The sequence below is a fragment of the Petaurus breviceps genome, unplaced genomic scaffold (genome assembly GCF_028583685.1).
Source record: "Petaurus breviceps papuanus isolate PSGF00001 unplaced genomic scaffold, PetGlider_PUasm1.0 90491, whole genome shotgun sequence".
Taxonomy (NCBI): Eukaryota; Metazoa; Chordata; class Mammalia; order Diprotodontia; family Petauridae; genus Petaurus; species Petaurus breviceps.
In genome coordinates, this window is record NW_027187263.1 from 633,414 (window position 1) to 660,744 (window position 27,331).

General features: G+C 38.0%; 1 pseudogene; it reads right to left on the minus strand.

Moving 5' to 3' along the window:
- Positions 1-15,681: 15,681 nt before the first annotated feature.
- Positions 15,682-16,334, minus strand: LOC138141783 (mitochondrial assembly of ribosomal large subunit protein 1 pseudogene; annotated as a pseudogene).
- Between the last annotated feature and the right edge of the window lie 10,997 nt (positions 16,335-27,331).

A 27,331-nucleotide genomic window follows, 5' to 3' on the forward strand; every position in this document is an offset into this window, starting at 1 on the left:
TTTGAATCCAGGTCTTACTCCATATCTAATGCTCTCACCATTCCACCAAGCTGTCTCTCCTTATATCAGAATAGTCGTAGCTTTCCATTAAGCTGGGAGTTCCTTCCAGTCCTTGCATAATTACAAAATGGTAGTACAGAGAATGGTTTCCAAGGGAATAAATATTTATAAAACAATTGTTGCAATGAGCAATTTGAACATTCCACTTAACCACAGATATTAATAGCATCACAAGTTTGGGATATTTTAAAAAAAGCAGCCCCCAAATCTAGCAGGTACTCTCTCTCCTCCTTCTTAGTATCTGTTGCAGAAGAAGAGATATTGAATTCCTTGGCACATGGCTTTTCTACCTCTATTGTGCCCAAGCTCACTGTTCTTAGTCTCATGTAGGATTGCCAAGATTCACTAGGTGAATTTTACAGATGAGGCTCAGAAGTGAAACAAAAGACTTCTGGGCATGGAATTTTTGGCATATCAGCCTGAGAGAAAAGGGTGTTGGAGCTGAAGCTGACATCTCTAAGGAGGAGATGCCTGCAATGCTCTCATCACAGCTCACAGCATTCAATTTTCAACCAGAGAATGCAAAAAGCAAGATTGCGTACACTCTCTCAGCCTAAAAGCTTATAAGCAAAGAAACTGGGCTGAAATGAAAAGTCATGGGAACTGCCTTCTTCCCCAGCCAGTTGTTCCATCTGTTTTCCCTCCCATCAACCTGAGTACTTTACTTTCTGGGGCTGGTTTGAATAAAACCAAAGTGCATATAATACCGTGCACTGTCAGAACAGTATAACTCACATTTCTTTTCAAGGAAACTTTTTCTGGACCTGTGATTTTATTGGTGAAGGGTAGTCTTGGTGAGGAAACTTTACTCTTTCATTAATGAATTAATTTATTTTTAGGTTTCAACATTCACTTCCATAAGTTTTAAATTGTCTCCCCCTTCATCCCTAGGTACCTCCCCAAGAAGGCATGTGCAATGTGATATAGGCTCTACATATACATTCCTATTAAACATATTTTCACATTAGTCATGTTGTATAGAAGAATTATAATGAATGGGAGAAACCATGAGAAACAAAACAAAACAAAACAAAAAGAAAATAGTCTGCTTTACTCTGCATTCAGACTCCATAGTTCTTTCTCTGGAAGGGGATGGCATTTTCCATAATGGGTCCTTTGAAATTGTTTTAGGTCCTTGCATTGCTGAGAAGGGCTAAGTCTATCAAGATCAGTCAACACACACTGTGGCTGTTACTATGTACAGTGTTCTCCTGGTTCTGCTCATTTCACTCAGCATGTTTATATAAGTCTTTTCAGGTTTTTCTGAAGTCTGCCTGTTCATCATTTCTTACAGCACAGTAGTATATATCACAACTTGTTTGGCATTCCCCAATTGATGGGCATCCCCTCGATTTCCAAATTTTGGCCACCACAAAGAGAGCTACTATAAATATTTTTTACATGTGGGTCCATAGCTCATATTTCCATAGCATTTTAAAGTCTTTTCCTCACAACAACCCTGTGAGGTAGGTAATACAAATATTATTATCCCCATTTTCTGATAAGGAAACCTAGTCTCTACTAGGTTAAATGACCTATTAACAGGTATTTAGCTGGAAAATGTCTAAGGTAGCATAGAATTCCATTCTCTTCCCTCTACACTCTATGCTTCTCAGAAGAAAATCATAGTGAAAGTGATAAGGTGAAATGAGATTCTTAGTTGTTTTTTTTTGGGGGGGGGTTAAGTGACTTGCCCAAGGTCACATGGCTGGCTAGTAAGTGTTAAGTGTCTGAGGCCATATTTGAATTCAGATCCTCCTGACTCCAGGGCAGGTTCTCTATTCACTGCACCAACTAGCCACCCCATGAAATGAGATTCTTTTCAGATCTCCATCTATGACCCTAAAATCTTTGTTTTTCCCAAAAATGTGAGAAAACTTTCATAGTAAACAATTTTAATATGACAATTTTGTGAAATGATTTTGAAATGTATGTCATTGTTTTCTGATTATGAATAATCATTTGGTTTGATAGAACAATAGACTATTTTGTTCAAGACTATTTTCTTCAAGACTATTTTGCAAAAACGGTGTCTTCCACACATATATAAACATAATTTAAGATTCCTTAGAAGAAGTGACAAGAGAAATAACCTTGTTCAGCAATTCTCTGATGATAAACACTAGATGAAGCATAAAACAGGAAGATATAATCTTACCAAAGGTGGAGAAGTCTATCACATAGAAAGACTGGAGAGTGAGCTCTTATGGACAGTGAGATCCTCCAGATGTTCCTGTTTGTGGATGATAACATACTGATTGCATTAAGTCCCAGAACACTTCAGAGGCTCTTGAAAAATATCTTTATTACTCCCTTATCCCTTCACACAATAGATAACAAATGTATGAAAAATGTCTATCGCCCCAATTTCAACATGCATTTGGATGAATACCCAATACTTGGTCACAAATACTTCTATCTATGAGAGAGAATAGAATGGACAATGAATTGGGTCCAGTGTTAGACTGTAGATTGGGACATTTTATGGGGCATGAGTTGAACAATATAGGAAGATGTGGATGAGTTGAGATTTGTATTCTTAAAAGGAGCTTATGAATTTATGAGGTCAGATCTATTTACTTGAATACTGAGTATATTTTATTCTCCTTCTCAAAGACATATAACAGGGATGTCATATATTTAACATCTTTTTGGAGTTTCACTAGGAATAAATAGAATTGAAAATGGGACAGGACTTGGAGGAATACAGTTCTTGAACCTCCTACTCTTAGCAATATTTAAATAATTTGATCACATGATCAGATTGTGCAAGGAAAGTCCTTACCTTTTCTTTTCAGAGATCCTACTAGTTGTTTCTCACAGTTGAAACACATTCAGCCTCAAAAATGGTTTATATGTGACCAATACATTTGTAAATAACAAGAGAGATATGTAGTAAAATGAAGAGTACTGAGAGAGATTGGTACAGATCCTGACTTTCATACCTGTTGTACTACAATGAGGTCATCAATTCATCTCTGATCTTAGTTTCATTATAGGAAGAATACACTGCCTGCTTCATATAGTTGTTGGGAGGAATATGAGCTTTTATCATTGTACACAAGTCTCAACCCTACTACTTTTTTTTTGGAGGGCAATTGGGGTTAAGTGACTTGCCCAAGGTCACACGGCTAGGTGTGTGTTTGTGTGTGTGTGTGTGTGTGTGTGTGTGTGTGTGTGTTAAGTGTCTGAGGCTGGATCTGAACCTAGGTCCTCCTGACACCAGAGCCGGTGCTCTATTCACTGTGCCACCTAGCCGCCCCTTTTCTTTCTTTCTTTTTTTTTTTTTTGAGAACCCTACTACTTGTTACATGAGTAACCATGGGCAAGTTATTTCTTTAACCCTCAATACCTCTTAAATGAGGGAGTTACTAGAGAAATTCTAGAGGCCCTTCTAGTTCTAAATCTATAATCTGCTTTCACCCTTGAAAGCTACTAGCCATGACCTTCCTTCTCCCAGTTTTCTCCCAGAATATTGAATGTCCATATCTAATGACCTAAAATGGGTTGACTTCATTCTTAAATTTATCTTATTGGCAGGATTTTAAAAGTCCGTTTAAAAATCCTTGTTCAATAAGTTATGACTAATGCTGCCTGGTTGAAATTCAATAAAATTTGTTACTTATCACTAATTCACTAAATCATAGCCAGTTCCTCAAGTCAAAGGAAGATGAGGAGAAAATCACTTGTCCATATCTATCAATCAACCAAGTTAAAAATTTGATTTCTCATTACCATAATATCAATTTAGTCCACCACCAATTTTTACCTCTAGATTCACTAGAGGGTTTAATTCTTCATGGCTTGGCCAAATGCTATAAATACAAAACAGCTTAATAACAATTGAACATTCTATAACATATATTCTTTTTAAAAAATAATATTTTATTTCCCCCCAGTTATATGTAAAGTCAGTTTTCAACATTTATTTAAAATTTTTTTGAGTTCCAAGTTTTCTCTCTCCCTCCTTCACTTCCCACCCTCCCCTGATATAATAAGCAATTTGATTTAGGTTATACATGTATAACACTTTCTGATAAACTCAAAATGGTTTCACAAAAATGATCACTTTTAATCTCAGAGCTCCACAGAAATTATTGTAGACTAGTCATATTATCTCATTTGCCTATTAGCACTTGCATACAGCACATTTTCAACATTGTATTGGATGCAAAAGTTAGGCAAATGTCCTAGGCCATAACACTGATATGAGGTACAGACATGGTACTTGGATCATTGCTGACTTAATCGACGTGAAAAAATTTTTTTGCTGTTGTGCAATCATTTTTCAGTCATGTCTGGCCCTTTGTGACCCCATTTGGTGTTTTTTTTTGGTAGGAAGCTAGAGTGGTGTTTTTTTCATTCCTTCTGCAGCTCATTTCACACTTGAGGAACTGAGGCAAACAGAGTTAAGCGACTTGTCCAGGGTCAGACAGCTAATAAGTGTGAAGTCGGATTTGAACTCAGGTCCTCTGCACTCCAAGGCTGGCCCTATATCCACTGTGCTTTGTAGCTTCCCTAATGTTGAAAAGAGGAAGCATGTAATTTGGTACTAATTTTCACCATATGGAAATTTTCTTAAGCCTTTTTAAATTCCATGGCAGCAATTTAGGTTCAGAAGAGCTCGAGAGAGGAAACTCCTAGGTTCACATATAATTCTGAAGTGAGAGAGTTTTATATGCATGAAAACCTAACATTTTGCTCAGAATAATTCAGAGAAACATCTTCTAAAGCAGAAGTAAATTTTTTTCTTTTTCATTATTTTGGATGTGCTTTCAGACATTCCATGGGATCATAGGATCATAGGTTTAGAACTAGAAGATATCTGGGCTTTAACTTTATTTAGAGTCACTGTAGCTCAGAACTCCTGAGCCCAAGCCAGGAAGCAGCCTCCAGCTCCCCAAGAGCAGGGATCTCAGGCATGTGCCACCATGCCTGGCACAAGACTTCCCCTTTAATCAGGCAGGATATGATTCTATTGCATCTGTCCAATGAGTAAAGTCCTGTAGGAATAGAAAGAGAACTTGTGTTGGAGGTAGAAGACCTGGTTTCAAATATTGGCTCCATTACCCATGAGACTTTGCATGAGTAACTTCCATCTCTCAGAGCATTGGTTTCCTTATCTGTAAAGTAAGGATACACTTGTCCTACCTGCTTCCCATAGTTGTTGTCAGGATCAAATGAAATAATGACTGTAAAGCACTTAGGTAAACCTTAAGGTATTGGATAAATGTAAGTTAGTATTAAGACTCCTCAAAATATATAGTCACTGATTATCAGTGAGGAATCCTTTTCTCTAGAGCAGGGATTACCAGCCTGAGTTACATTATCCCTATGGAGGTATGAGAAACTTTTCAAGAGAAGATAATAAATAGTTCTCCAAAAACTGTATCATTCCATTGAAATTTATTTTATTTCATATTTACATGATCATGATAAACTCTAAAATTTATTGCCTTCCATATTAAATCAAGATATAGGAATGTTTGCTGAAAACTGATGAAGTGTGGGAACCAAAAAAATTGGATCTGCCTGTTATAGAGAACGTGAGAGATATTGAAGTTTCCAGTTTATGTGCACAGACCAATAGAAATCCTTAGAAGCATATGTGAACCTGTAAAGAAACCCACTCCCTCTGTTCTCCTGCAAACAGATAACATTTTGAAGTTCTGGAACAAAGTAAAAAAATCAATGAATAAAAACTCTGCATTGTGAAATCCTGTAAAGAACTACATTGTCATTCACTGTCAAGTGTAAACTTGAGTAATCTTTAGGTCTCTGTGAGTCTTCAGAGAAATATCATTCAATTCACTGTTATTATTGTAGCAATGGAAGGTGGGGTGGTAGGATGTATTTCATTAACCGTATGCTGAAAGAAAAGTTATTTTCAATAGTCAGCTTTCCCTATAGGACAAGACTCAGGTTTTAAAAAATGACTTCACAACATTTAGCAAGCATTTGTTGCACACACTGTTATCATGTCTGGTCACTACTGCTGACGAGGAGTTGGATAGATATTCTTGAGTCTGAGTCTTAGTGTGGCCAAGAAATTGACCACAAAGACAGTAGGGAGGGGAAAATAGGTGAAAGCTGTTGTGGAGGGAGCAGAGTCAGGATACAAAGTCTAAGCCAGGGTCCTTCACCAGGCTGCTATCCAGAGCCAGGAAAGGGATATTTAGGTAGCCAGATGAAATAATTTATACACCAATTTGCTAAATCCATATAAAGCAGAGGTGCCATACTCACAAAATGTGTGGAACAAGGTTAAAATATAATTGGGACATGTTTAGCAAAATAAATAAAAATCAGCACAACATAGATGACATTAATTTATGGTTTTCTAAGTCATATATTTAATATGTGACCTGCAGGGATCTGTTTCTATTTGAGAGTGTAAAGGACCTGAAGGGAAATAGCAGAGTTAGAGAGGTCTCTACAGATCTTCTGCTAAAGACTTCTAGGAGTGATCTACTTTTCAAGACTGTTTAACTTATACATCACTAATAGATTTCAGAGAAGCATAGTATCATACAGGTATTATAAGGGACACAAGAGGACTTAAGGAACCCTATGTATGGGGAACTCCATACTTCCTGAAGCATCTAACTCACTTTTGGCCAGAACTATTTATCCTTATATTAAGGTGAAGTCTGTCTCTTTACCCATAAAAAGCTTCTAAAGCAGTTATTACAGAGGAATGAGACAAAAAATAATTACAAAACTTTATTCACCAAGTGAATAAAGTTTACCAGGGAGTAGAAATTATATAACATGTACTGAGGAAGTGAAAACATTCAGGTTATGGATCCATGATTATCCATGTTACCATTTTGCCTTTTTGAGTAATCTATTGAATACTGATCTTCTCCCTGTTCAGAGGAAAAGGCTGCCAACCTAGGCTAAATCCTTGTCTTTAACCTGAGAAATAAAGTAGGTGAACAATCTGATGATAAGAAGGCTTAAAAAATAAAAAGAGCTGAAAAGGAGTAAGTACCCTTTAATAATTTGAGTCCTGTTGGAAAGGTAGAAATAATTAATAGATGTAGAACACTAAAGAGCTCCAACAAACAAAACAAAGCAAAAAAAGCAAACACCTCTGAGCTGTTAAGATCATCTACAGTTGTTTGGAACTATCCAAAGTACTGAAATACATTTGGCTAAAACTATTCCTGACTCAATGGATCAGAGCTCTCTGGCTAGTTCTGACCTTATTTTTGTTTGCTTTGTCTTTACTATTTTGACTTTTTTTTTTTGAGCCTAAGATCTCATTGATTTATTTTGGTTTCCAAGTCACGCATGAGTGAAATTGAACTTGCAATATTTTAAAAACCATAGATCTTTTACATGACTGTTGTTTGGTCTTGTCTTTCTATACTGTAATTGTACATTTAGGTCAACTAAATCTAACACCTAATCTTAATTCATAAAATTTGAAAATAATTCTTCTGTAAGTGACAATGTACAGTACAGTATATAGATTCCCCAGATAACACCAGGAGTTTCGATCTGAACCCAATGGAAACTGCTCAGCTGATCCATTTTATTCGAGCTCAAAGGTCACATGATTCATCTGCTTCTGAGCTCAATGCCCTGCAGTAATAAAAAGGACTGTCTTTTGTAAACTTTAGGGATGGACTAAGTGACAGGTTGAATTATTCTATGCCATAGGCACAACAGTGATATTATATTTATGAGAGTTTTTCCCCCTTCCTCCTTTAAGAGGGTTAAAGAGGTGGTTATTTAATGACTAGATACATATCACCCCTCACTAAATCTTCAATGAATTCTATTGCCCCAAGGATCAAATACAAAAATGTTCAGTTTGGCACTCAAGGGTTTTCACAATCTGACTCCCATCTACATTTCCAGTCTTAGGTCTTATTACTTTTCTTCACACACCCTCCATTCCAGTTGAATGGGTATTCTAGTTGTTCTGTGTATTAAATTTCTTTTCCCACTTCTGAATTTTTGCATAGGCAGCTCTCCATCTCTAGAATGTACTCCCTTTTTACTTCTACCTTTTGTAATCCTTAGCTTTCTTTAAACCACCACTCAGGTACCATAATTGTTTGTTTCTTTCCTCCTCCATTAGGTTCTAAGCTCCTGGAGGGCACGGATTATCTTTTACTTCTTCATGTATCCCCAGCATTTAGGACCATGCCTGGCACATAATAGGTTCTTGAGAAATATTTATTGATTGACTTTCTAATTTCTCTGGATGTTATCATGTTCTCCTTCTTACATTTACTCTTATTATTTTTTATATATTTTAATTTATCAGTGTATGCTTTGTGTCCCTCTAGAAGAATGTAAGTACCCTGAAGGTTATGATCATTTCCGTTTTTTCTTTGTCTTCCAAATACCCAGTACAGTAACCTGTATACAGTAGGTGATTAAGTGTTTACCAAATTTAGTTGGATTTTTCAGTTGATTATGGATGGATCACCAAACACTTTTCAACAATTTGTAAGTTTCCTAACTTTTGAGATGAGTTTAGCATTGTAACTTACAAATGAGCTCCATACAGAGTGTCTAGGTAGCTTAATTTCAAAGTGTGTCTGTTCTGGGACCAGAAATGTCCTTCCTAGTTTTACCTGGATCACAACCACAAAATACAGAGAGACTTGGGGGAAGGAAACTGATTTCAAAGAAGGGAGGTTGCCCAAGCTTCCAAGATTAGTACGATCCTGACCTTTTGGAAGGAGATTAGTAGGAAGGAGAAACAGGAAAAGAATCAAGTAAGATAGAAGAGGGGAGCTCTTGCAAGTGGAGATATATACCTGTGAGATACCATTGGTAACAGTTGCTGAAAGATAAGCTATGAGCACTTTCAGATTGTTTGAACCAGCATGAGGATGGATAATGACCTGGAGGAGAAGGAGGTATCTAGATCAGAGACTGTTGTAACTGGGCACCAGCAAGAGTAGTTAGCCAATAATCTATAGACCTGGGGTGCAGTGAGAGATATATTCATTTAGTCTAAGGATGCTAGATGTCCCCCTTCCCTGTTTTCTCCACTCTCCTCAAAAACCATTTTCCTAGGGACCAATAATGCTTTCATCACCCAACAAAGCCATTTGTTTTGTTTCTTATCTAGAACTATACTTTTAATTTACATTTTATTTACCTACCAATGTTTAAGCACAGTGCTTGACTATTGAGTCCCCAAATCATTTTACTGGAAGGACTGAGGAACTGACCCTCAACCTCTTCAAAAGGATTTCCAATATGATTCATCAAGAAGAATGATGAGGGGCGGCCAGGTAGCTCAGTGAGTAAGAGCGCTGGCCCTGCTGTCAGGAGACCCAGGATCGGTTCTGACCTCAGATACTTGGCACCCACACAAAAAATGACTGGCCACGTAATCTTGAGCAAGTTACTCAACCCCAACTGCTTTAAAAGAGGAAGAAGAAGAAGAAGAAGAAGAAGAAGAAGAAGAAGAAGAAGAAGAAGAAGAAGAAGAAGAAGAAGAAGAAGAAGAAGAAGAAGAAGAAGAAGAAGAAGAAGAAGAATGAGTAGTTATGATTTTTTTTTCATGTCTATAGAGTCATGGACACCATTTCCATTCAGGATGGCTGCCTTTTGTCCTTGACCCTGACCTGATTAGCCAACTGTCAAGAGAAATGAAATTTACAAAACCAGACTTTTAGAGGGGCATACAATCTAATGCAAGTGTAGGACTTGGTATGACCTGTATGGGTACTGGAGTTTACCATTCAGTTTTTGCTATTTTCCTACAGTTTTTCAGAGGTTTGAGGTTTTTTTTTTTAAATCAAGATCTGCTGAATTAAGGGGGTATTGGGTTCCTTTAATGATGTACTCATTGACTCCCAAGGCCATCACCAATATAATTTATTTAGTTCTGCTGGAATTTTTCTGCTTTTAAAAATTGTTTGAAAACATTGGTTTCTGGGAGGAAGAGGAAGTATGTGAACATTGGTATATTTTTCTAGTATATGGACAGATAAGGGATAGAGTACTCATTAAATGCTTGTTATGTACCAGGCACTATTCTAAACACTTGGAATTCAAATGTTATTAAAAAGAAAGACATTCCTTGCTCTCAACAACCTTACATTCTAATGGGGAAAGACCATGTATAAAAGGGAGCTGGAAAGGGAGAAGGAATCAGCGAGTCAGAGTTTTAGCCAGGTTGGAAGTTAACGTGACTTGGTGAACACTTAAATGTAGGTTCCAGGTATAAACTCACTAATTGGAGGAAGAGAGAAGAAGCCACAACTGTGGATATGTTGATGAGAAGTGGACAGAGAAGGCCACTGGGGAAAAGGCACGGAAGTAGTCTGGGGAATCTGGGACTGAAAAAGGTTGGTAGAGACTCAGAACAAGATGGAACACTTACCTCACAGCATTGTACCTTTTCCTGCTCCTGAAGTGACCTATTGCCTAATGAAAAATTCTGTTTTTTTTTAAGTGTTCTAATCAAGACTCAATCTTCTACCTTATCTACTATTGTTTTTCTTTCCTTAATACTATTTACCAACTGTTGATTACTACCTGCTTACTTCAAAGCTGTCCACTGTGACGTACAATAGGAAGATAATGCAGTTCATAAATGAATTACTCACTGTCATTCTTAGGGGGCCCTTCAGTATAGAGAATCAGGTCTTGCACAGTTCCCCAAAACTGTAAAATGACTCCAATAAGAGAGAAGAAGATCTGAGTTCCACAAGTTATTAGTAAGATTTTTTTTTCCCATCTGGAGAAAAGGTGGCAATCATATTGGAGCTAAAGCTGGAGGTCAAATTAAAATCCATGAGTGACAGTTGACGTAGTAAAAAATACATGGGTATGCAATGCATACATAATATATACATAAATATATGGGTGTATATGGAGACCCTGTTTAGAAGAGGATAGTCAGATGTATGTTAGCAGTGGGGAAAAAAAAGATGAAAAATGTGATGGACACAGTGACAGTGAGATATTTGAATTCTGGGAAGAATCTCAAGACAATGCCAGTTTGGAGCACCTACTATGTGTAAGGAACTATGCTAAAGGCTAGAAAAAAATAAGAATTCCTATTGTCAGCCACCTGTGCAGAGTCAGTCTGAGGGACCCCATGTTTAAAATCTTGCTTAAACTTTGGGTACATGTATAGCCAGTCTGCTGAAAACAGAGTTCTGGAAATACCCTTGCCTATGTGTACTTAGACATGGAAGAAGAAACAGAGGCAATGTATAACCCATCTCTTTATCATATGTATATGTGTGTGGTGTTCACATGTATGTGTACATGTATGTGTACACACATAATGTATGTATACATATACATATGTATATGTGTGTATACCAATCATACTTTTGCCCTTATATGGAAGTTATTTACTCCAATCTATAAAATCATGCAGTTTGAAATCTGCATTGGTCACACCCAACTGCTTGCTGCCTTGGTGGGCTAATAAGATATTTTAATCTTTCTTTTCCTGAGTTTGCCTTATTGATGAGGATGAGGCCCAAATCAAGATTTCTTTTAATGATATAATGATTAAGCATTATTAGTTTCCTTATTTTATAGACAAAGTCACCTGTCACACTTCTAGTTAGGTGTCTGAGGTAGGATTTGAACTGAAATCTTCTTGACTTCAAGTTCCACACTGTATTTACTATGCTACTTAGATATGAATGATACTACATACACATTGCTTGAAAGATTTCAATTACATGTCACTTGCAAGATTTTAAGGTTCCATGAACTATGACTTCCAACTGCTGTGATACAAAGTAAAAGAATGTGATGTTTAATCTCTTTCATCCAATGGGCTTTCAAAGTCCTTTTTGAATTTTTTATTAATTAGCAACCCACTTTCATTCTTATTCTGGGCAAGGAGGTTTCATATTGTTCTCCTGGGACACGGTAGCCTTAAAAGAATCTGTAGAGTGCCCTTTTGAAATCAGTTTGTGAAATTAAATCCTTTGGGCTTCTAACCTTTTCCCAGTACAGGATGAGTCCTCTTGGCATTTCCCTACTCTGCTTCTGCTGCTTTGCTATTATAATCATCTCTACCTGCTTGAATTGGAATGTGATGGTAGAAAAAAATCCTTGTTGTTTATATGTAAAAATTAGAAGTAGGTTTTATTTTAGTGAGTGTGATTTTCAGTTTCAGAAACTGGGCAATTGGGAACAATCTATTCTGCTTATTTTTCTCTGAGAATCCCCCCCCCCTTTCATTGTTTAACAAAGCTCACAGCTTCCATTGTTTCACACAATTATAAAAGTTATAGGTATGTTCCTCTTTAAGAAAATCTGATCTATTTCAAGCGTGAACATTTCTATAGTGCTTTGCAGTTCTCTCATTTGATCTCTATAGCAGTCTTGGGAGGGAAGCTGGACAGGTTAGTAATAATTACTCTGATTTTACAAACAAGATAACTGAAGCTTAGAAAGGTTGAGCCACTTATCCCAATTCATATAGCCAGTAAAGTGCCCAAGCTGGGTCAAGGAAGGTGTTATTGTTTTCATCTTAAAATCTGTGTTATTAGTACACATCACCTAAAATTCAAATGCACAAAAAATTTTAAAATGATTGTATGTGAAACTGTAAACTCCATTATTTACAGATTGTTCAAAATGTGTACATTAACTTGAAGATCATAACAAAAATATCTTGTTTGTTTCTGTTCCCCCTTTTGTATTGTGTGTGTGTGTGTGTGTGTGTGTGTGTGTGTGCTGATGTTCTTAGAGGATGATATAGTAGATAGAAGGCTAGCCTTGGAGTCAGGAAGGCCTGGATTCACATCTTGCCTCTAGCACATAATAATTATATAATGATGGACCAGTCACTTGACCTCTCACTGCCTCCAACCAATTCTTTTTTTCTTTTTTTTTTGAGGGGGGAAAGCAGGGCAATTGGGGTTAAGTGACTTGCCTAAGGTCATACGGCTAGTAAGTGTGCCAAGTGACCCAACATAAGACTAGATGTTACAAACAAATTGCTGATCTGCCTTGGTATAGGGAGTTTCAACAAAAATTGTCCACACTAAAGAAATCACAGGTGTGAACAAATATACATATATTTGTATGAGATACATATGTGTGATTATGTATCATCTACCCGTACATACTTACAATATACATGTTGTATATGCATATTTATATAAATGTACACATACATGTATATGTGCATTTTGTGTGTGTTTATGTATCACATATTTCATGGTGACAATTAGTTGCAGTCTCTATATATTGTTCTGATTCTCTGTTTTTTTTTCCCTTTTATTCTCCATAACTTCCTAAAAAGTAGAAGTTTCCCTTTCATCAGAAATCTTCAAACAATGACCTCTGAGATGTGAGATCCTATGATTAGCTATATTCTTCATATTTGTCATTTCCCAAGAAGCAATAGTAGTTCATGACATCTTTTACCAATGTTTGTTCAGCCATTCCCCAGACATTAAAGATATGGCTTGTTCCCCCACACCTTTTTTTTTCCTACTAATATAACTGGACCTGGGATCTGAACATAGGTCTTCTAAGTTCAAATCCTTTTCTATTTACACTATACTATAATCTTTGAATTTAGGAAACAGACAAATTAATGGATTGTTAACTTTAGCAAAGCATGAATGAATTTTAATTGTGCATTGACGATCCTTTTGTTGCCACCACTATGGACAAAGAGTTAAAATAGATATCAGAGAAGGATGTTGCTTAGCAGCCTGAGAAGGGAGATCCTAAAAGGGGATTTTCCCATTTCAAGAGACGGCAGCAACCAGAACATTGATAGATTTCTTTTTTTTATTTTTAAATATCATTTTGCTTTTTTTTGGAGGGGGGAAGGCAGAGCGATTGGGGTTAAGTGACTTGCCTAAGGTGACATGACTAGTAAGTGTTAAGTATGTGAGGTTGGATTTGAACTCAGGTCCTCCTGACTCCAGGGCTGGTGCTTTATTCACTGCACCACCTACTAGCCCCCATTGATAGATTTCTTGCAGAAGCAGATGGCAAATGAGGAAATGCATATGCCCAGTAAGTTTGACACAATAGTGGACAATGTTCACACACACACACACACGCACACATGGATACAAAAGGGGGAACAGAAACAAACAGGATATTTTTGTTATGATCTTCAAGTTAATGTACACATTTTGAACAATCTGTAAATAATGGAGTTTACAGCTTTACATACAATCATTTAAAAACTTTTTGTGCATTTGAATTTTAGGTGATGTGTACTAATAATAGAGATTTTAAGATGAAAACAATAACACCTTCCCCAACTCAGCTTGAGTACTTTACTGGCTATAAGAATTGGGGCAAGTGGGTCAGCCTTTCAAAGCCTTAGAAGCAGATGGCAGATGAGGACATGCATATGCCCAGTAAGTTTGACATGATAGTGGACCATGTTCACGAGCCCCTAACTCCTTTGTGGAAGGGGGAGGGTTCAGCTGTCTAGCCATCATGATCCCAGAATACAGCCTTCTAATTAGAAAAGGAAGTCATCTTCAGCAGCACCAACCCTAAATATTGCCTTCTGGGGAACCTCAAGTTTCAGAGTTCAGGGATAAGACATGCTAGACAGAGGAGTGAATTTCCTGTTGTAGGGTGCTTCCTGGAAACAGAAGAGGGTCTCTCACTCAGTTCTTGAGTAGCATCCTATGAAGAGATCAAAATCAATGAGTTATTCATATAGTGTAGGTCTGAGGGAAAAGGGGATTGCTTATTCAGCAGCCCTAAAGTATGTTTGCCTTCTGGTAGGGAGCCAAACCACAGAGTGACATTACAAGTCTGGGAGAGGACATTTAGGGACCTTGAGGAAGGGTTAGTGCTCTACCAATAGGTCAAACAACTCCCTCCAATTTAGTCCTATTCCCAGGGAAACTGATCGACTTCATGTTTATTTATATCTTGGCTTCTGTGAGGCCTTTTGGGTCTTCCATATCTCTTTATGGACTTTAGCACCAGTTTTTGGACTTCTTTGTGTCTTCATTTTATGTGGAATTAAATTAAAGCTATCTCATATTTGAAAAACATACTACTAACTTGATTGCATGTATAGGAGCTAGAGAATCCCTTTGATTTTATTTTTTTCCCTACTGATTTTTTTATTTCATATTCTGTTTATATCAAATCTAGAAAGCATACATAAGCTGAGCTGCCAGTTTTTCACACAAAGGTTTTCTTTCCCAGTAAATAAAAATAAACATGAAGACCCAGTGTAGATGATGCTCAGGGCAGCCAGTCCCTAAACAAAAGGACATTACTGCCCTGTGCTAAATGTGTAAGCTGAAAAGAGAGTTCTCTAAATGATACAAGAAGCAAGTCCTCCAAAGTGAGAAGTCAAGCCAGGCCAATGACTCCACAAGACTCTGATGAGGGACCAGAAGAAATGTTGAAGAGCCCTCCTGGCTCTAGACAAGGATTCTTGTTTAGAAGGTCTGAAAGGTCCATCTAGCCAGTCCCTAAAGTGTTGCCACTGCCCTGCTTCCAAAGCTTTCTATGTTTTCCTTGAGTTTTCCACAAGTGCAAGTGAGAGTGTGCTTGGCCCTGAGCAGCAGCCACCAGAAGCTTCAGACAGGACTCCGAAGCCGCACTGTCCTAGTGGATTAATTCACCACAAATCCAAACCGAAAATCCCAAAGTAACATTGTCCGATTCTAGTTGCTTCAAAACTCTTACTTTATTCTCTCTCGGCCTCTAATGGAGAAAATGCCGAAGGCTCATCATCTGTGGAAATACAAGGATGAAGTCTTCAGGCAGAGACTCTGGTGCGATCTGGGCTAACTGATCATCATAAGTGCCCAGAGTCCATAACTTTTCCAATTCATAGTTTTCTCAGGTCCTTGGAAGCATCAAATGAATCACCATGCGAAGACCACACACAGCCAGTCCTCCCAGTCCTTGCCTTCCAGGCGCGCAAACGGGTCCGGTGAGGCCTTGAGGAACTTGTGCGTGGTCAGCAGGAGCTGGGACAGCGCCCGCAGGTGCTGCGTGGACGCCCCACTCGCCACCACCAGGTGGTCCGTGTAGCACAGCGCTGGGGACAGCCGAATCACGCAAATGTCTCTGGCGTTCTCCTGCCGCAGGAGGGACACGAGCAGGGCGACGTCGAAGGCGGGTCCTGCGTGACCTGCCGCAGGCCCCTCCACTTGGGGGTCTGCCCTGTCCTGCTGCGCCGTGCCCCCTCTGCCGACGCTAGACTGAGTTCCCCGCCAGGCCGGCTCTGGGCCTGCAAAAGCCAGGGCCTCGCGCCAGAGCAGCGTGCTCCCGGCGGGGCCCCAGCAGCGGGCGCCCAGTCGCAGGCCCGGCCCCATCACTGTAAAGGATCCCTTTTAGACACATCTGGGGAAATTTATAAAATACAAAACATAGCCTTTATACGGTGCTTTAAGGTTTACAAAGTACTCTACAAAGGTCATCTCATTTGACCCTCACAAAACTCATGTGAGGTATCTTATAGTATTATTCCCATTTCCTCAGGTGGGGAAACTGAGGCAGTTTAAATGACTTGATTGGGATCACAAAGCTATTATTATTGGTATGAGGCAGCAATTAAACCCAGGTCTTTTTGACTTTAAGTTCAACACTATTCACTTTGACACCTCACTCTAGGAAGCTAAATTCAGAGATTTTCCTGGAGTAATTCCAAGTGGGAGCAGTGAGCCAAGAAAGGAAGTGATCTCTTTTAAGGGAGCCCCACAGAATTGAACTTGGGCCATGTGAACTAGAGAGCAGGTAAAGAGGGTGGGGATTGTTGGGTCATGGTTTACACTAGTAAATGGCAAAGTCAATCTCTGAATCTTCTCATTTTAAGTTGAGTGTTCTTTCCACTATATGATGTAGATTCAAGAGAGGTGTATTGTAGAATATTAATTTTTATATGCTTAACAAAGCTATTTTAAAAATCCCACCATAATGGTATTGTCACAAGTTAGGTGAATAGATAGGGTTGAATCATTTGACGGTCGAATAAACACAACTGTTCTGGAGACAGAAAGGGTTCTCTTAATATCCAATAATATCCATTTTTCTCTTGACTATGTATAAAAAAGTTAAAATAGTACATGCTGTGACAATTTCGAGGTCTTTGTTGGGTCACATAAAACTGTATTTCACAAAAATGAATTATAAGCCCACCAGAAAGACTATTTAGTTATGTGCACAATATGGTCTTTTTGCACTGGAAGATGAAGGTCAAGTCAGGGCAAAAAACCCTACTGGGGTTTCTTCTTGAATTTCCTTCCTGGCATCCAACTCTTAGAGGTACTTTAGAAGTCAACTTGCCTACCCTTGATGCAAAAATATCTTCTGCAACATCTCTGACCTTTTGCTGCCATAAATATTTTGCATACAGAATATTTCTAATTGATTCCCCACATGGAGAGTATTCAAATGCTTTAAGACAGTTATTATATCTGTCCTTAGATTTCTCTTTTCCAGGTAAAAAGTTACCAGTTCCTTCAATGATTCCTCAAAAGACATAGTTTTGAGTCCCCTTACCCTTCTAGTTTCTTCCCATTGACTGGCTTCCAGTTTGTCAATACATTCTTTTTAAATTAAAATTTTTATTTTTTTAGTGGTAGTCTTTTTTTTTTCTTTTTGGAGGGGTAATGCAGGGCAATTGGGTTTAAGTGACTTGCCCAAGGTCACATGGCTAGTGTTAAGTGTCTGAGGCCCAATTTGAACTCAGGTACTCTTGATTCCAGGGCTGGTGTTCTATTCACTGAGCCACCTAGATGCCCGAAATAGTCTTTTAAAATATAAGATCCATAACTTTATGTAAGTCAGCAAGTCAAGTCAAAAACTTTATCAAGCACTTATTATGTGCCAGGTATTGTGCTGAGCACTGAAAAAACAAATACAAGCAGAAAGACAGTCCCTGCCCTTAAGGAGCTTACATTATAGTGGATAAAGATAATTCATAAAAGGAAGCTAAAAATAGGAATGGGAGGTGGGCATAGGGACATTGTACAAAGTCCAAAGAGTCAAGAGTAAAGTCTGGAGATGAATGAAAACATGGTTAGTTTGGGCATTTTCCTTAAAATAGAGGTTCTAGGAGGAACCAACCAGTCGGAGGAAGATGCTGCAGGGGTAGAGGGTACTTCTAATGTGAGGTGTAGTCCCAGGAGAGGAGTGAGTTTTTCAGGGTATAAGCAGTTTCTGGTAGGAGACAGAAAGTCTGGTAGAGAGTCAGGAATGTAGCCTGGAGAGGAATGAAGATACAGCTGGCCTCTATGTACTCTAGTTTCACCAGGGTAGACCATTCTTTTTTCTAGTCTCTGTACTTGCACTGTCATTATAAGAACTCATTAAAAGGCAATGAAGTATAATTTATAAAGAGTTGGTTTTGTAGTCAGGAGGACCTGTATTAATTTCCTGCCTGTCTCACCCACTAGTTATGTGAGCATGGGCAACCAGAGGTGGGGAACCTGTGACCTTGAGGCCACATGTTGCCTTCTAGGTCCTTGGGTGTGGCCTTTTGACTGAGTCCAAGTTTTACAGAACAAATACTTTTATTAAGGGGATTTGTTCTGTGAAGTTTGGATTCAGTCAAAGGGCCACACTTGAGGACCTAGAGGGCCACATGTGACCCCAGGTTCCCCAACCCTGGGTTGCAAGTCAATTAATCTTTCAATGTCTCAGAGAACTCTCTAATCATATAAATTATAGTTGAATTCCTGATCCACATCCATAGGTGTTTCCACTCTAGAAATTGCTTGTGCTGATGAAATAACAGGCTTATCTTTTTGTGGTGGCAAAAACCTGGAAATTGAAAGGATGCCCATCAACTTAGAGAATAACTGAATGTACTGTGGTATATGAATTAATGGAATATTATTGTGCAATAAGAAATGATGAGCAGGAGGAGTTCAGAAAAACTTAGATAGACTTGTAAAATTGAAGCAAAGTGAAATGAGCAGAACCAGGATAATACTGCACACAGTAACAGTAACATTGTATGATGATAGAGCTCTTCTCAGCGATGCAAAGATCCAAGACATTTACAAGACTCATGGTGGAAAATGCTATCCACATCCAGAGAAAGAACTGAGGGACTCTGACTGTAGATCAAAGCAGACTATTTTTACATTATTTATTTTTTTTGCTTTTCTTTTTGGTCTATTTCTTCTTTCACAACTGTGATTAAAATGAAAATATGTTTTACATAATTGCATACATATTACCTATATCAAATTGCTTACCATTTTAGGAAGAGGTGAGGGGATGGAGGGAAGGGCAAGAGACTAAAAGAGTTGATTCTTTTTCTTCATCTTCTTTGTCATCCTTCTTCCTTCTCCTCTTCCTCTTTTCTTTCATTTATTTTTTCTTCCCTTCTTCCTTCTATGTCCTATGAGATTCTTTCCCAGAAATCAGCATGTGGCTTCTGCAGAGTTATTGCTCAAGAAGCCAAAAGACTTTGGCCACTGGTAACAGATGGTGACATGTCAGGAAACTGATTCCTGGAGCCCTTGTGGAAGTAATTACTCTTTGAGAGGATTTTGGGGTTGGACAGTACACAGCTTTGTTTATTGTTTCATTGAGGAGAACAGACATAGAGACAAGATGTTTATGGAGTCATCCTCTAAAGAGATTTATTTTTTCCTCCAGAAGCTACCTTTGTTTCACTGCATGTTGTCTGTCCTTCTGTGAAGAAGGAAGGCTCACAGGAGATGGGATCCACCCAGACCTGGCCAAGGGATACAGGACAAAATGAAAACTTACCCTGCTGGACATTTCCTGCATTTTGGGTGCCTTCTGAAGCCACGTTTTCTATCTCCATCTATACTTTGGAATGATTTCAGGTGATTACATAAACCTGACGTGCACCTCTGATTTGTAATCTTAACTTTGCCCAAGTTAGTGCAGCAAAATTGTTGGTTTAGTCCATGAGGAGATTTTGAGCTTTTCTAAAGAAGGTCGTTTGAAAAAAAAGATCTAGCTCTGTGTGCATGTCTCACTTGTTTTTTAGCCTGAAATAAGGGCAGAGCATTAGGAACATTTGCACAGAGACAGCATATATTACTCATACCAGAAGAGTATATATAAGGAGGGATAAGATCTACCAGCTTTGAAAAGTCTCTTCCTTCTCTGCTGCTATTATTCATAGAAAAACATCTGATATTAAACATTTGGACTTACCTGAGGGAATGCCAGCAGCCCAGATGGATTCTTCCATGTAATATTGTGATTTGCAATGGAAAATTACTAAGTTTTCAGGACCAAATATTATCCAACTGACAGGTGCAAGTTTAATTCATTTCAATCAGGGTTCCAGAGAAGATTCCTCTGAAAGAAGCCAGCACCATTAGGAAGAAATGCTTCCTCATTTTTTTCCTCTTTTCTTTAATAACAGATTGTGGCCAAAAGGAAATGTTTTGAATTTCTGAAGTTGCAGCCTTTTTTTTTAGGCAGTACTCTAGAGGTATGAGGTTTTTTTTTTTTTTTTACTTTTTTTCCCCCCCGGTTTTTATTTAAAAGCCAACTATGGAAGGGGTACTGGCTCTGGAATTAGAGAACCAGGGTTTGAATTCTTCCTCTGGCTATTACTATTCATGATCTTGGGCAAGTCACTTAAAACTCTTTTACTCAATTTCCTCACCTCTAAAATGAAGATGTTGGACTACATGGTTCCCAAGGTTCCTTCCAGTTCTGTAACTATGATCCTATAACCATTTTTAGTTTTCAATTTATCCCTACATCACATGAAATATTGAGAATACATTTGTTGTATGTACAAGATGTCTCTACCAATAGTTTGAAAAGCCAGCCTTCCCAAGTAGGTCACAGACACAGAGTGAACCTCTGAGATGGCTTGGCCTGGGAAGGCTTAATGCCTAGGTTCTGTATATGGCAGGACAGGAAGGGCTAAAGTTTTAAAGGAATATGTCAAAAGAATCTATTCTAAGGGTCACTCTGGATGCTATTTTCCCCAGTGAAAACCAGTGACAAACAAAGCATAAAATATCTAAACCCAGCACTCGATAGTTATGTTTATCTCACGGAAGCTTTCTCAAATATCAAGAGGAAACAGTAGCCTCTAGGCCTGGTGACTTTTGTACTGATCTCCTATCTTGACCTGTTCCTCACCTTGAGCTCTCTATATTTTCTCTAAAGTAGGAAACAAATGAGACTTATTGCTTCTATACCAGGTTCTGTTTTCAGAATTTAGTGAGGGGAAAGAGTACCTTTTTCTCATACGCATATAAAATGGGAAGGCTGACGTAAGGCGCTCCATTGCTCAGGTGTCCAATAGTACAACATATCACCAGGTAATAATCTCTTTGCTCTATTTTAGCATTCAGAATACTTCTAAGGAAACTGAGTTGTGCTTTGCTTTGCACTCTGGTCCATAGTTCTGTAACTGGCATTAGAGGAAAAAAGTGAGGTCATGGTTCTTGCCTGTCCTTTCCATGCTAAGGTCAAAAACCTTCTGTCCTTCCAGTGCCTGGAATATTCTGCCTTCATAGTCCCAGAAGGGATGGTTCTCTACCACTCAGGAGGCAATTCTGGAATATACCAAAAGCAGCATGTTCATACACAGAATAGTGAGCTCCATGGAAAGATGGGGGACAAACGAAGGGAAACATTTCCCAGGATGTGGGTATGCTTTTCCCCTGCAGCTATGCAGAGACTGAAGTCTTCTACTGACCAATAATGTATTTTTCACTCCCCTATCTGACCCTTGGCCAAAAAGCCCAGGGTCCAGTCACCATTGGTACCTGTTTCTGGACATCCTTGTTCCTTACCAAATTTCACAATAGCAGACCATCTGGGGATGGGCATGTTATCTCCCTTCATGACTACATTTATGGTTGGACTGTTCTCTGGTCTACAGTCTCCCCTCCCCCCAACTGTTTTCTCCAGGGAAAGAGTTCCTGGTTATGACTTCCATGGGCATAGCCAGAGGAAGTCCTTTCTTTCACATGTGCCAGCCATTGGAAGCAGTTAAGTTAAAAGAACTGCTAGATATAGTTTTCACAGTTAATAAAATGACAAATAAAATACAATGCCCTGATTAAGTTAACTTAAACAAATTTAGTAATATGAAGGATATAACACTGTGAGAGGTAGATGGAGACAAGGTTGTGTTGTGCATAGTGGAAGAAGTGCCCCACCTGAAGTCAGAAAGACTCATCCTTCTGAGACACTTACAATCTATGTGACCCTCCATGGCCGAGTCATCTAACCCTATTTGCCTCGGTTTCTTCCTCTGGAAAATGAGCTAAATGGCAAGCTGCTTCAGCATCTTTGCCAAGAAAACCCCCAAATAGGGTCACAAAGAGACGGACAAAACTGAACAACAATAAATCAGGATGTGATTTATTGTTTTGCTGATCGTCTACTTCAGAGGTATCAAACTCACAGCCAGAATCAGATTCAAATGTAATTGGGAAGTGTTTTACAAAATAAATAAAAATACAGCATAGAGAATGATAACCAAGTCAAAATCAATATCTGGCTGATCAGATTCAAATGTAATTGGGAAATATTTTACAAAATAAATAAAAATACAATACCACATAGATTATTATACCCAAGTCAATGATGTGTATCTGGCAGGGATCCCTTTCTCTTTGAGTCTGATACCACTGGTCTAGACTTAAGACAGTCTTGGAAGAAATGTTAATGATACAGATTAGATCTAAGGTTTGTTGTGGGCACATTTTTTTGAAGATCTATTTGTTAAACATGTATCAGTACTCCATCTGCATGGAGATATAGGGTAAATAAAATAGGGTTCCTGCTCTCCAGGAGTTGGCAAGTTAGTATGACAGCTGAAATACAAAGACAAATGGTAAGTATATAAAAGAGACACAAAAGTATTCAGAGGAGGTCATGAAGGAGGGAAAGTTTCATGCATAAGGTGGCTCTTAAGATGAACCTTGGATAAGTAGGACTTCAATGAGTAGAGATAAGGTTGTAGGAATAACAGGCATTGAGATAACCAAAGCAAAGGCCCAGAGATAGGAAAGCATTGAGAGATGTATGGAGGATGGCATATATATATATATATATATGCATGTATGTATGTATGTATGTATGTATGTATATAACAAACTTTCTCAATCTAGTTATTTTCTCTCTAGACCTATGAAAGATAGTCAAATAAGTCTCATTGAGCCCTAGAATATTTAGACCACTCTTTTCTAGGAGTATCATTTAGTCCCACCCTCTTATTTTATAGAGGAGAAATCTGGGACGCAGAGAAGTGAAGTGATCTGCTCAAGATCACACAGGTAAGTAAATAGGTAAGGTGGAATTAGAACGTAGGTCATCTCTCTTGTGTTATAGTGCTTTCCCCGTGTATACCACACTGCCCCTCACTACACTACACTCTGAAGTATATGTTTCCATTGCCCTGTGATTGCTTCTTTTTATCCTTTTTATATTTTGTAATGTGTTTCATATTTCTATCTAAACTATAAACTCTTGGAGGGAAGGAGCTGCATCAGGAATCTTTTCTTCTCTACAACATAGCACATCTAGCCAATACTTATTGATCTGAGGAGTGAGTAATGAAACTGCTTAATGTCAGTCTTAGCTCTAAGTCCCTTTGGAGGGTTGGCTCAAGTCTGGGATTTGGAAATGGGTAGCAATTCATAAAAAAATGAGATATTGTCATATCCCTTCCTTTCATATGCAACCTTTATCTCTTTGGGGTGCTAACACATTTCTTTCTCCATCAACTTTCTTCTTTCATGTTTCCTTCTTTCTGCTATATTTCTTACCACACATCAGAACTAAATGGTGCATGTTTTCACCATTGCTGGGAAAATCTACCTTGGGTAATCTCTCTTTGTTCTCCATTGCTTGCTTAAACAAGGTGAAGGGACCTTACCCTTCAATAGTCATTTGAAATGCTTTTCATCTTGAAAAGTCTGGAATACCAAATAAGAAAGTGGAGAGCTTGAAAGAAATGAAAAATAATAGCCGGGGCACAGGAGAGGTAAAATCCACAGGCTCTCCAAATTGCCTTGTTACTGTGGAATTTTGTTATAATAAATCTATTTCTAGAAATCACATTCTTAGTCTACAGGAGCCAGAGATGAAACAGTGTAAGTGCCTAGCCTTTCTGCAGAGAATCAGAAGTAAAAAGAAGTCCTTTAAAAAGAAAAGAAAACCAATGCTTTGAACACAGGAGGAGAAGGGAAGTGTCATGCATACATCTTTACCCTTGTCCTTTTCTTCTTACAAGTTGCTCAATATTTTTATGTGCTGTGTTCTATTTTGGTAGTTTTTTGGGGGAGTTTGTGTGTTTTCTGGATCAAGTTTTTCTTTTTTCTTTTAAAACAGCTGAGGTATACATGGAAGTATTTAAACCTGGTAGGGAAATTAGAGATCCTTTCCCTTGAAAACTTAGTGCCAGAGACTGAAGACTGATCTGACCAAAGTTACATAGGCAGTATTTAGGAGGGCTAGGTGAAGCAAAATAACTGCCAATAGCTTTTCATGAACGGCTGTGCAAATGGTTTATAAAATAATCTTTTATTATTGTATGTAATTACCAAAAATTACACTGTCTTTTCCAAAGACCAACCTAGCTAATAATGGAAAGACATATCTCCAGCAGCTTGGCCATTTGATGATGATTAGTATAATTATTATTTTATCACTGTAATACATAAAATAAAGGAAAAATGTTAAAAATGATCTTCAATTCTTGTGTGTTGCCCTTCCATTTCTGAAGCAGTAGTGGCAGAGAGAGGGTAGAAGGACCAGAGGGTACTTAGAATCAGTTTTTAGATCATCAATGATCTTTAATATAACAACAGAACTTCTGTAGCTTCTGGACCTAGGACACCAAATGTATCCTCTTTCTCCCTCTAAGCTGTAGACACCAATATCCGTGAACTGGGGTCAGTGCTGGAGGAACCTGGCCTATGATAAAAGGAATTTGGCTCCTTTTCTTATACTTATTTGCTCTTTAAATTCTCACCCCGTATTTGTTACATATTTGAAAGAAACAGCAAGTTGTATATGGTAGATTTGCAGTTTCATGTACAATCATCTTTTTATTGTACTGTTAGGAAAAAAACCTATGAAAACATATGAAGAAAAATGCTATCTACATCCAGAGAACAAACAAATAGAAGTATGTATGGAATAATTTTATGTGTGTGCATGTGTATGTGTGTGTCTGTTTGTATCAAATGGTAGCTAGCTCAGAATTTTCATTACAACATACATTGCAAATGCAGTTATCCCTTCCACCTTGTGACTTTCCCTATTATAGTTTCTATATTTTGCGGATCAGAAAAAAAAATTAAATGAGAATGTTTTGGGAGTTTTGTGGAAACCACAGATGACACACAAAGGCCAGTAGATGACACAGAAAAAGTTTAGAAACTCAGAAAAACATAAAACATACATATAGAACAACATATTTTATCTTTTAATACTATAATAATTCAGACTTTTTTTCTCTAGTATGAAAGGAGAGTTAAAAAAATTTTTGTGGATTTTCCAAATTGTGGGGGTGCCATGTCCCTAACACCAGTGATGTGGAATGGATAACTATAGTCATTCTTACTTTTAAGACCTCTAGTGAAGAAGAATCTACTAACTCCTGAGGCAGGCCACTCCACTTTTGAAAAGCTCTAATTGTTAAATATTTCCTTATGTCATGTTTTAATTTGTCTCTTTGCTATTATCATAATTTGGTCCTAGTTCTACCCTATGGGGACAGCCAACATAAGCATAATCTCTATTTTGGTTTATTTCTCACTAAGTAGTTGAAGACAGTTACTGTGTTCATTGTCTTCTCTTCTCTAGGCTAAATAGCCCTAGTTCCTTCAAATGAAACTCATGGAACAGACTTAAGGCCTTCTATTTGCCTTCTCTGAAAACTCTCCTGGTAATGAATGTCCTTCCTTAAATGCAATGTCTCAAAATGAATACAATACCCCAAATCTGATCTGACAAGTCAGAATAAGCAGGACTAGAATTTTCTAAATCCCAAATACTACTTTTTTAAAAAAATAATTCAGTCTCATTTTGCATTAGCTTTCTTTATTACTATGTTGCACCATTGACTCAATAATATTGAGTTCGCAGCCCATGAAAACACTCAAATTTGTTTCTTAAAGGGCAAACTTCCATGTAGTCATGTGTTCCCTATCTTGAAGGTATGAAGTTAATTTTTTGATACCAAGAACGTTTAGCCCTATTCAATTTATTTATTTTAGATTTGGCCCAGTATTTTTGCTTGTCAAGATTGTTTTGAATCCTCTGCCAATTAGTGCCTTTGCAATTCCATCCGGTTTGCAAAATTTGCAACCTTGATAAGCATGTCATCTACACTTCTATCCAAATTATTTATAAAAATGTTAACAGCCTAGGGCCAAGCTAGAGCCCAGAGGCACTCTATTATATGTCTCCTTCCAAGCTAATACTAAGGCATTATTGATTTTGCCTTGAGTCCAGTTGTTCATCCAACTCCAAAAACACACTTTTGTCATTAATTTCTTGATTCCTTGTCACAGCGAAAGGACCAACTAAAGAAGGGGCTAGGCACTTTTTCCTCTGTTAAGGACTATTGAACTACAGGGGTGGGGGTTGTGGAAAGGAAATGAAACAAGGATTAAACAAACAAAAAAACCTTGACATTTTCAAAATAAAGATACATCATTTTTAATACCTTTAAAAAGACTACAGTATGTAAAACACTATTCAATAAATACAATAGTCAATAAATTGAACAAATTATACAAATATATTTCAGTTCTGTATTATGCTCAGTTAAGGAAAAATAAGAAAGGAAGAAAAAAAATGAAGGTTAGGCAAATGAAAAAGGACAGAGAGACTGAAGAGGAAAAAGACAGGAGCAAAAGATATGGATTAATGAGAAATAGAGAAACATTTATACCATGGGTGGGGAACCTGTGGCCTTGAGGCCACATGTGGCCTTCTAGGTCCTTGGATGTGGCCTTTTGACTGAGTCCAAGTTTTACAGAACCAATCCTTTTATTAAAGGGACTTGTTCTGTGAAATTTGGAGACAGTCAAAGGGCTGTACTTGAGGACCTAGAGGGCCACATGTGGCCTTGAGTCCCCTGATTACACTGTGAATGAGAGACATAAACTGAACAGAAACACCCACAGAGCCTTACTCACAGTAAAAATTTCCTGTCTTCTTACCATTTAGGTTATTTTTCTTTCTTTTTTTTTTTTTTTGACAGGGTTCATCAGAAATATCATGCTATTGATGGGCACACAATATGGGGTGTTGGCCAAGGCCACACTCCTATGTAGAGGGCTGTATTTTATTTTCCATCTGCCAGGCTCCCAAACTCCCCATTTGCTCTCCTGGG